The 10,854-nt window shown below is 39.0% G+C and overlaps 1 protein-coding gene across 2 annotated transcripts in view; it reads left to right on the top strand.

Moving 5' to 3' along the window:
- The window catches only part of IL1RL1 (interleukin 1 receptor like 1), a 33,129-nt gene that overhangs the window by 5,587 nt on the left and 16,688 nt on the right, over positions 1 to 10,854 (top strand). The window lies entirely within an intron of this gene.

The raw sequence follows: 10,854 nt of genomic DNA, 5'->3' as shown, positions 1-10,854 counted from the left end.
AAAAAAAAAAAAAAAAAAAAAAAAAAACAACAAAAAAAAACCTAACCACAGGCCACACATATTTTAAAATGCAACATGTATTTATTGAGGATCTCCTAGGGGCCATAAATGAACAAAACGAACAAAGCAGAAAATATACATGATGTTTAAGTATTCAGTACGCTGCAAGTTGTAAATGCCATGGAGGAAAAAAATCAAGCAGAGTTAGGAAGATTGGGAGTACAGTGTTAGTTGCTGAAAGGGTGAGGAGGATAGACCTCATTAAGAAAGCAGCAGGACTAGAAGGAGGTGAGGGAGTGAGTCACACAGACACCTGGAAAGAAAATCCAAGAGAGGGAAACAGCTGGTACAACACCCTGCTGTGTGAGCAGGCTCAGGAGGTCAAGCAACAGGAAGGACAGAAGTACACGCATTGTGGAGTTAAGTTTGGGGGTGTAGCAGGATGTAAATCAGAGAGGTGGGGGGTGGCAGACCCCAGAGGATCTTCTTGTCCATTGCAAGCAATTTGGGTTTTGTTGGATAAAGCAGAAGTTTGAGGAGAGGAGTAATTTGAAAGGATCACTCTGGCTTCTGCTTTGAAAATCAGTTATAGGGGACAAGGGAAGGCCCAAAAAGTCCAGTGCAAAGGTTAGTGCAATAATTCAGGCAAGAGATGGTGGTGGCTTCGATCAGCAGAGATGGCCATAAGAAGTGGTCACATGGCTGAGTTCTGGCTATATTTGGAAAGTAGGTTCACTGAGACTTACTGGTGTATTGAGAGTGATGTGCTGGAGAAGGAGAAGTATAAGGATGCCTCCAAGGATTTTAATCTGTGCAGTTGAGAAAAGATGAAGTTGCCATCAACCAAAATAAGAAGGATGGCTGAAGGAGCAGATTTTGGGAGGAAGAACAGGGATTAATCCTTGACAGGCTAATTTTGTGATGTCTGGAATACAGACAAGCGAAGGTGTTCAGTCAGCAGGTGGATATGTGAACCTGAAGGTTAGGGAAAACCTGTGGATGGCAGGTATAACCACAAGAGTGTAATTGGCATAGAGATGATGTTTCAAACCAGTTAACTGGGTGATATCACGTGGGAGTGAGAGTGGACAGAGAAGAAAACTGTTTCAAGGACTGAAACTTCAGGTAGTGGGGAGAAGAGGACAGGCAAAGCAACAGCCTGTGGGTTTTGAAGAAAGATGCTGGAGAACTTGCTCCACTTTGACAAAGGCTGCTTATAGTTCAAGATAAGGGGAGGATGCAGGACTGAAGATTCCTAAGCAACATGGTGGTAATTGGTGATATCAACAACTGCATTAAAAAATCATAGTGGAAACTAATTATTAACAAAATTAAAATTTAAAAAAACAAATCATGCAGTGTTTCCAAAGTAGATTCAAATTCTATAATGTTATTGCAAAACAAACAAACAAACAAAAACAAAACAAAGAAAAATGAGAAAAAGAAAAAAGAGATTCTAAGATAAAAGAGTTAAAAAATAAGTAAATCAGCTCAGAAAACTCAGCAGGCTATGTCTTCCTGGTGGTTAGCAGCATCTGCTTATTAAAAAGTTTCAAAGGTCCTTTGGAAATACAATTTATTGCACTGTGTTTGTACATTTCTTAACACATTTTTAAAAAGAAGTCAATTAAAATTTCCTGAAGTGACTGTCCATAGAACATTTTGAAAACAGAGAAGCTATATAATCACAAATATATCTCTCTCCCTTTTGCTAGTGATGGATACTCAACTGCCTCTGCTAGTTATGATTCAACTCTTGCTTTGATAGAACAATTTTTTTAGGTACAAACATTGTCAATGAGAATAATTGTTGCACAACGAAGTCACAGAAGAGAAACAAAGGAAAGGGAGGTGCAACAAAATGAAACTAAATATTAGCCTTCTCACTTGAATACATTTGATGAGAGGATAAAATGTACATGTAGGTGTGGATTTATGGGATGTGTTCTTCAAACAATTACCAAATATTTATTAACCACCCGCTCAGAGTAAGCTAGTACGCTAGGTACTTATAGGATTTCTGCCCTTACAGCATTTTGTGGCTTATCCTCAGTATCTTTTTTATCCCCCTCCCCTCCCCTCCCCTCCCCTCCCCTCCCTCCCTCCCTCCCTCCTTCCTTCCTTCCATTTTTTATTATTTTTTTTATGTTTTGAGACAAAATCTCACTCCATCATCTAGGCTGGAGTGCAGTAACATGATCATGGCTCATTGCAGCCTCAACCTCACAGGCTTAAGAAATCCTCCTGTCTCAGCTTCCCAAGTAGCTGGGACTACAGGCATATACCACCATGCCAGACTAAATTTTAAATTTTTTGTAGAGATGGGGTCTCACTATGTTGCCTAGGCTAGTTTTGAACTCCTGGGCTACAGCAGACCTCCCACTTCAGCCTCTCAAAGTGCTGGGAATACGGCATGAACCATCATGCCTGGCCCTTTCTTTTGCTTTGCTCTTTATTCTCTTTCTATTACCTTTTAATAAACCGTAAGAAGATCTTCAAAACAAAAATATCTTAATGTCCGTGGGTTAGGTTTTGTCCTGCATTATTTTCCTTTACCTCATGGTGGGGAAAAAAAAGCAAAAAACTGTTGCTTATACAATGTCTCATCACGCAGCTTTGGTGTGTGTTTACTCCAGTGTCATTTTTAAGGTGGTGGGGACAGTGCAGCTGGCCTGGGTCAGAAATCAGGGTCACTTCATGCCAGATACCACATTTGCAGTGTCATATGCAGACATCTAAATCCATCCTTCAGCGAAGGACGAACACCTATTCTCTGGGATGTTTTACAGTGAAAATCAGAAGTTGCTCTATCATGCCCTCATGGCCTAGCTACTTCCCCTCTTTTGAAGATCTCTAGTCTCATGAGTTTAATTTCATCTATACACTGATGTATCCCAAAATTATATCTGTAGCCCAATATGCCTTTAGAATTTCAGAAGCAAATATCCATCCTACCAATGAATTCACATCTCCAGTTTTATGTTTAATGAGGTATCAAGCTGAATATGTCCAAAACTAGTGTAATCCTACTCTAAAACCCATTCCACCAGCCATTTCCTCATTCAGTAACTAGCAACCCTATTTGACCAGTTAGTGCCCTAAACCTCAAAGTTCTCTTTTGATTGCTCTCCTGTCCTGTCCATCAAGAAGTCCTGCTAACTCTACCCTCAAAATATGTCTGCATCCCAACCACGTCTCACGACCTGCACTTCCCCACTCTGGTCCTAGCCACTGTCTCTGTCTCACGGGATGTCTCATCCCTTGCCATTCTTAAGAGTATTTTTGGCTGGGTGAGGTGGCTTACGCCTGTTATCCCAGCAATTTGGGAGGCCAAGTGGGGTGGATCACCTGAGATCAGGAGTTTGAAACCAGCCTGGCCAACATGGTGAAACCTCATCTCTATTAGAAATATAAAAAATTAGCTGGGCATGGTGGCACATGCCTGTAATTCCAGATACTTGGAAGGCTGAGGCAGGAGAATTGCTTGAACCTGGAAGGTGGAGGTTTCAGTGAGCTGGGATCATGGCATTGCACTCCAGCCTAGGCAACAAGAGTGAAACTCCATCTCAAAAAAAAAAAAGTATTTTCACACTCAGAGTGTTTAAAGCCTTTGTCAAGTTAGAGGTCATGTCATTCCTTGGCTTGAAACACTTTAATGGTCTTCATCTCACACTGAAAAAAAGCCAAGTTGCTCAGGATGACTCACTAGCAATCTGGTCTCTATCCGTCTCCAACCATCTCTCAGTGCTGTGGAGTTTCTCACACCTTTTGGGCCATATGGCCTCACTGCTGGCCCTCAGACACACTGGGCGTGCCTCCATGGCTGGGCTTTCACACTGCCTGCCCCTTCTACCTGGGCTGTTTATTAAATGTCTCCTTCCTAGTTGGCCTTCCTAGGTCATCTGCCTAAAATTGCTCTCCTCCAACTCCCCTGAGTTCTCTCCCCTGCTTTATTTTTTTCTTAAGCGTATCACACTCTAAAATCTTTTATAACTATTTTTTATTTCTTTATGTTACTTATTGTCCTTCTCCTTGTGGACATAAATTCCACAAGGGCAGGTTTTTTTGTTTTCCTTTGTCCTTTGTGGTGTGTTGCTATATTCCCAGTATCTGAAACAGTGATTGGCATGACAGAACAGCCCTCACTGTTTTTCTGGGTTCAGCATTTTGCTTTTCTAAGCCCAGTTGATACAGTGTTGGAATGTACAGTCATGTTAGATGTTAGAACACTGACATCCTTACCACCAATGAGTCTATAGCCACTGCCCCTGTCCCTCCTATCATCTGGTCAGAATAACTACTTGATGCATCTACATTTAAGGCTGCAAACATGACTTTACTGGAGGGAGCACACTGATGATTAATGAACCAATCTCTCTTTCTTAAAAAGTCTAAATCATCAAGGAATCATAAATCCACCCCTCTTTGCATCCTCCAAGAAAAGGAAATTGTAGAAAACACAACTGTTTCACAGAAATATCAGCAATACATGGCAACTTTGAGATGGTGGGGATTAAGAGGAAAACACAATCATTCTTACGTGGCCAAGGTAAAAAATTATTGTGTGGTTCACCACAGTTATATTCAAAACACTCTGAAGTCAAACAACTCTAGTCTGATTAGTCTTATCATTGATACCTGCTATCTTAGAGTTCTCCAGAGAAACAGAGCTAGTAGATTATCTATGTAGCTATGTATCTATCTAATCTATCTATAATATATCTATTTTAAGAAACTTGCTTATGAGATTGTGGGGCTTGGCAATCTAACTCTACATGGCAGGCTAGCAGACTGGAAACTTAGATAAGAGTTGGTGTTGCAGTCTTGATTCTGAATTCCACAGGGCAGCCAGTTGGAATTTCAGGCGGGATTTCTGTGTTGCAGTCTTGAGGCAGAATTCCTTCTTCTTTGGAAAACCTCAGCCTTTGCTCTTCAGGCCTTCAGCTGCTCACATTCCACAGTGCTGTCTTTCTGGCTGTCCTCCATGCTTTTGTGTTGTCTGTCTCATTGCCCTTAATCTTACATGGAAAAATGGAAATGAATTCAGACGGGAAACTTATCTAAAAGTTTTGAGGGAGAAATGACAGAAACCAGAATTCTTCCCAGGACAACTTGTTCTATGAATAATTTTTGAAAAGGGACCATTTCCTCTACAGATGCTTTATGAGGAACTTGATGATAAAATATTGGCAAGAGCTCCAGTGGAGATTTATCATGGTGTGACAGATCCCAGAAATGAATCTGGGTCTCCCGACTTCAATACAGGGCTCATTCTACTACGTAATGGGAAAACATGGTTTTCTTTTCTTTTACTTTACTTGTTGAGAAACAACTAATATTCAATTAAAAACATCAGTCTTACATGTTCAGTTGAATGAGATTCAGCAGTCATAGCCACCATGTAATCACCATCCCAACAGCACAGAAAGCATTTCTTCTTCCCAGAGAGTTGCCCTCACTCCTTTCCAATTAAATTTCCACATATTCTCTGGTTTCCAGCATGATTGATTATAATTTGCCTATTATTGGACTTCCTATAGGTATGATATATAATATGTAGCCTTCTGTGTTTAGTTTCTTTTGCTTAGCATAATTTTTCGGGAGCAAGGCTTTAATTATTTATTTTCTTGTTTGAGAGTCATCCTGTGGTTATATCAGTATTTCCTCCTTTGCATTTCCTAGTAGTTTACATTCAAAAAATAAAGATCTGTTCTCCTGTTGCTAGATGTTTAGATTAATTTTAATTTTTGGTATTATGAATATGGCATTTATGAACATTCTTTTACAAGTATTTTGTGGATATGTTTTTTAATTATCTTGAGTAAATTCTAAGGGGGGAGTTATTGAGTCATAGAGTAGATGTTCTTTAACTTTTTTCTTGTGTTTTATTCATTATCTTATTGATATATAATTTGTATACACTAAAATACACACATTTTTAAGTGTAAAGTTCAATAAGTTTTGATACATGTATAGCCTATTGTCTTAGTTTGTTTTGTACCATTATAAAATAATACCTGAGGCTGGGTAATTTATTAAGAAAAAGTTTATTTGGCTCATGATTTTAACAGCTGCAAAGTTCAAGATTGGTCACCTGCATCTGGTGAGGGCCTCAAGCTGCTTCCAATTCTGGAGGAAGATGCAGGGGAGCTGGTGTGTGCAGAGATCACGTGGGTGAGAAGAAGCAAGGGGTGGGGGAGTACCAAATTATTTTTAACAACAAGCTCCCACTGGAATTAATAGAGTGAGAACTCACTGACCCCCAAGGGAGGGGATTGAGGGGGGGCATTAATCTATTCATGAGGGATCCATACTATGACCCAAACACTCCCCCTTAAGCCTCACCTTCAATATTGGGGATCAAATTCCAACATGAGGTTGGGAGGGTATAAATATCCAAACATAGCACCTCTGAAACCATCATCTCAATCGACAGATTCCACACATCTTTCTCATACGCCTTTATAGGTAATTGCCACCCTTCATCTTCCACTCTAGGTACCACTCACTGGCCTTGTAGTTTGGGAACATTATATAATGGGACCATATAGCATGCATTCTTTTAAAACTTTCTTCTTTCATTCAGTATGTTTCTAAGATTCATTTATATTTTGTGAATCAGTAGTTCCTTTTTTTCTTTTTTGCTGAGTAGTGTTCTACTGTAGGAATATAGAATAGTTTAGCCATATAAGTGCTGATGGTCACTGGTATTGTTTCCAGTATTTGGCTATATAAATAGAACTGCTATGAACATTTGTGTACAAGTCTTTGTGTGTGCATTAGTTTTTATTTAAATCCCCAGGAGAAGAATTTCTGGAGCATATACAATCAGAAACTGCCCAACTGTGTTCCAAAGTCATCGTATAATTTCACACTCCTATCAGTGATGCATAAGAGTTCTAGGTGTACCACATCCTTCCCAAAATTTGATATTGTCAGTCTTTTTATTAGCTATGAAATAGAATCTCATCGTGATTTTAATTGTTTACATTTCTCTAATAACTAGTAACTTTGCACACATTTGTCCTGTGCTTATTTGACATTGATATATTTCCTTTTGTGAAATATCAGTTCAATCTTTTCCTCATTTAAAAAATTGGACTATTTTATCTTTTTCATATGAACTTGTAACAGTTATTTATAAAGTATAGATAAATGTCTTTCATCTGATGTGCAAATTATGAGTATTTTGTCTGACTCTGTGGCTTAGTCTATTCAAATTCTAATGATGTCTTTGAAGAAGAGAAGTTTCTAATTTTAATGAAGTCCAAGCTATGATTTATTTTCTTTCATGATTAGTGATCTTTGTATCCATTTAAAAAATATGTTCCTACTTCAAGTTTAAGATTTTCTGCTAGGCGATATAATCCATTTTTGTTTTATTTTTGTGTATAATGTGAGATAGAGCTTTTTTGTATAGACAGGCAATTTTTCCATCATTTTTTGTTGAAGGCAGTGTTTTTCACCATAACCTTATGTTGGCACTTCAATCAAACATCAATTGACTGTAGATTCTTGAGTCTACTTCTGGATTCTCTCTTCTAATCCTTTGATCAATATGTCTGTCTTTATGCCCACACCAGACTGTTTTCACTATCGTAAGTCTTATATTAAGTATTAAAGCTACAGTAATGAAAACAGTGGTGTTTTCATACTTATTGTATGATTCCATTTATAGGAAATATTCAAAATAGATAGATCCACAGAGACAGAAGCAAATTGGTAGTGGCTATGGGTTTGTAGTGGAAGAGGAAGACTTATATTGTCTTAATTGATCTTAAGATTTATATTAAGTCTTAAGGTCAGGTTGTGTAAGTTCTCTGACTTTGTTCTTATTCTTTAACCATGACTTGGGTACTCCCAATGCTTTAATTTTCCAGGTATATTTTAGATTTCCACTGAAGCTTTAGAAGCTGATTCTGCTGCTGGGAAAATAAGGTTACACTGACCTCAGGACAAAAGGAGATGCACATGAACTAGGTAAAGGGTGACAAATGCAGACCTGTGTGCAAAAGCAAGAGTCTGTGTATTAGTATATGATAAGTCATATAATGGCTTAAACTATTAGTCTTCAAGGGATTTTAGTGATGATTTAGTCATTTCACATGTGCAAACTGTTAAGACTGCTGGCTGTTTTTCACATGGCCACCAGCCCATTTCTTTTTCCTCTGTGTCTGCAGTCAACAGAGCTTCTTCTGGCTCTCTATGCTCCATCTCTTCTTGGCCCAGGAGTTCCCATGGGACCTCCCAAGGGTGACTCAGGTTTCATCTTCCCATGAGAGAAAAGGAATAAGGCAGAGGTTCGGGGTAGAGATGTAAGAGCATGGTAAAACGTAGACTACTCTCATTCAGATCCAGATACAAAAGCTTTATTTCTCGGATCCTAAAATCCACCCCCTGGTCATTTGTATTGGTTCATTTAATAGACATTTCTGAGGCTGGGCACGGTGGCTCAGGCCTGTAATCCCAGCACTTTGGGAGGTCAATGTGGATGAATCCCTTGAGCCCAGATGTTTGATACCAGCCTGTGCAACATGGTGAAACCCCATCTCTACAAAAAATACAAAAATTAGCTGGGCATGGTGGTGTGCTCATTTGGTCCCAGCTACTTTGGAGGCTAAGTTAGGAGGATCGCCTGATATCTGCTGTTTTTAAAGTTTTTAATAATAACCATTCAGACTGGTCTTCTGGTTTTTGGAGGGGAGGATTGAGTGAAGAAGGAAGGAGTTTGGCGGGAAGGAGTGGAGCCTTCAGTGGGCCTACAGTTTGGAGTGTGGCCAAGAGACAAGCACCTTGCCCAGGGTGACACAGATAATGGACCTGGTGGCGGGGGGCAGCACATTCTACAGAGGCCCCGGCCAGGCCACCTAGGGCCATTCCAGTTCTGCTCCGTCCACTGCAGGTCCTGCAAACATTTTCATCAAGAAAAAAATAAAAAGAATAAAAATGGCACCCAGATGTCCTCTAATGAAATCAGGGGGAAAAAATCCACCCCTTGCTTATTTTGAGAGTTTCTGAATGAGAGTCTGACTCACTAAAATTCATACAGGACAATGTGACCAAATTTCCTGGCTTTTGACCAGGACACACATGAACAGCTCTGGAGTGTATTAGGGTACTGACATTTTACATTTTGGTGTGATAGCTGACTAAGTCAAATGAAGAAATCTTCAAAGATAGCTTCTAAGTTAGAAAGTACTTGAATGTCACACTCCACAGGCCAGCAGCTAGCTGTCACCCTCAAAACATAAGGTTTTGTTTGTTCTTTTGTTTTTTGTTTTTTTCAGTGGATACGTCAGAGAAGTAAGTTGTAAATACACACATATAGATTTCAAAACTGTAACAAAATTAAGAAAAATTCAGTTAAATGAGGTTGGATTCCATGAGATTGATCTGGAAAAGGGAGAGTAGTTTTGAGATGTCTACAAAAGGATGTTTGCCAGAGAAACAAGCAGACACTGGAAGATTTCTGATTAAGTTGGTAGAAATGTATGGGTGTGTAAAATCTCTTGCTTTATTCATTTATTAGAAGTCCTTGCCTTTTTGCAGTTTGTCTTAAGTTGCTACTCTTTTTTATGTTAGATGGTGGCTGAGTAGTGAGAAGCCAAAGTGATTTAGTTCTTTTCAAAGAAGAAATTATAGACTAGCTTATTTTAACAACCCAGTCCCAATTATAAAAAGAAAAGCTTTACAACTCTAATCTCTGGTATAGAGGATGTTCTTTTTTTTAGTTGACATTAGGGGAAAAAATAACCTTGGCTTTGAAGTTCAAAAGTCTGGTTTCAATCCCAGCCGCAACTGGGTGAACTTGGTCAAATTACTTAACCAGTCTTATCCTTGGGTTTTTATTTCTATCTCTAAAATTTGAGTGATGTTGATCATAAGTACCGCACAGTATTGCACTTTGAATGAAAGTTCTTAATTATGAAATGAACGACAATTATTTTACAGGAATAGTTTGACTTTAGTAAATAATCCTGCAAAATTTCATCATTATGATGTTAAAATTGACCGAAGCCTTATTTTTAAAACAGAGAAACCAATGCTCATGTGACCTAGTTTAATGAATGAATGCTCACACTTAATACATGTTTTAAAAAGATGTTTTGGGATACCAAATATAAAACAATTCTGAGTTTGTGTGATTTTATTGAACAAACCCTATGCAGCACTTTGGGAACCGCAGGCCGCATTGCAGACTCGCTGGCTTCCAGCTGTCATCTCATACCAAAACTGCAATAAGATCTCGATAAAACGGACTTCCACCAAGTAGGTCAAGAATAACAATGTGCAGACCTAATTCCTCTAATTTACAGCAAACATCTCAGGCTCAATCTCCCAGCAGTCAAGGGACTGTATATCTCTTCCTCTCAGAGCCGCTGCACACACCCAAAGGCTGACTAAACCCCTGACAGATAAGAGGTTCAAGACTGGTTCCAGACACTGTGGGGAGCAAAGATGCTGGCTCAAAAAATGTACTGAGAACTCCCCCTTTTGCAGCACCTCCCTTCTTGACCTTCCACAAGCAGCGGCAGTTGGAGTCTGTGATTAGTCTAGTCTTTAGAGCCAGCCTTCTTGGGTTCAGATTGTGACTTCACCTCTTAATGTAAAGTGACACGGGTACGTTGCTTAATCTCTCTGTGCCTCAGTGTCCTTGTCTGTAAAATGGGCATCATAATACAAGCGCCTGCCTATTGGGTGATTGTGAGAATGAACGAATTAATATATGTAAATCACTTAGACTGTGTCTGGCGTAGAAGACATTCTAAAGAAAGATTAGCTATTAACATTATATTATTAAATTGGTTTGAATCCTTCTGAGATGTGATGACTTTTTTTTTTTTTTTTTTTTTT

Source organism: Cebus imitator, unplaced genomic scaffold (genome assembly GCF_001604975.1).
Source record: "Cebus imitator isolate Cc_AM_T3 unplaced genomic scaffold, Cebus_imitator-1.0 Scaffold202, whole genome shotgun sequence".
Lineage (NCBI taxonomy): Eukaryota > Metazoa > Chordata > Mammalia > Primates > Cebidae > Cebus > Cebus imitator.
The sequence above is the reverse complement of the archived record's forward strand: the minus strand, read 5'-3'. Positions and strand labels throughout refer to the sequence as shown.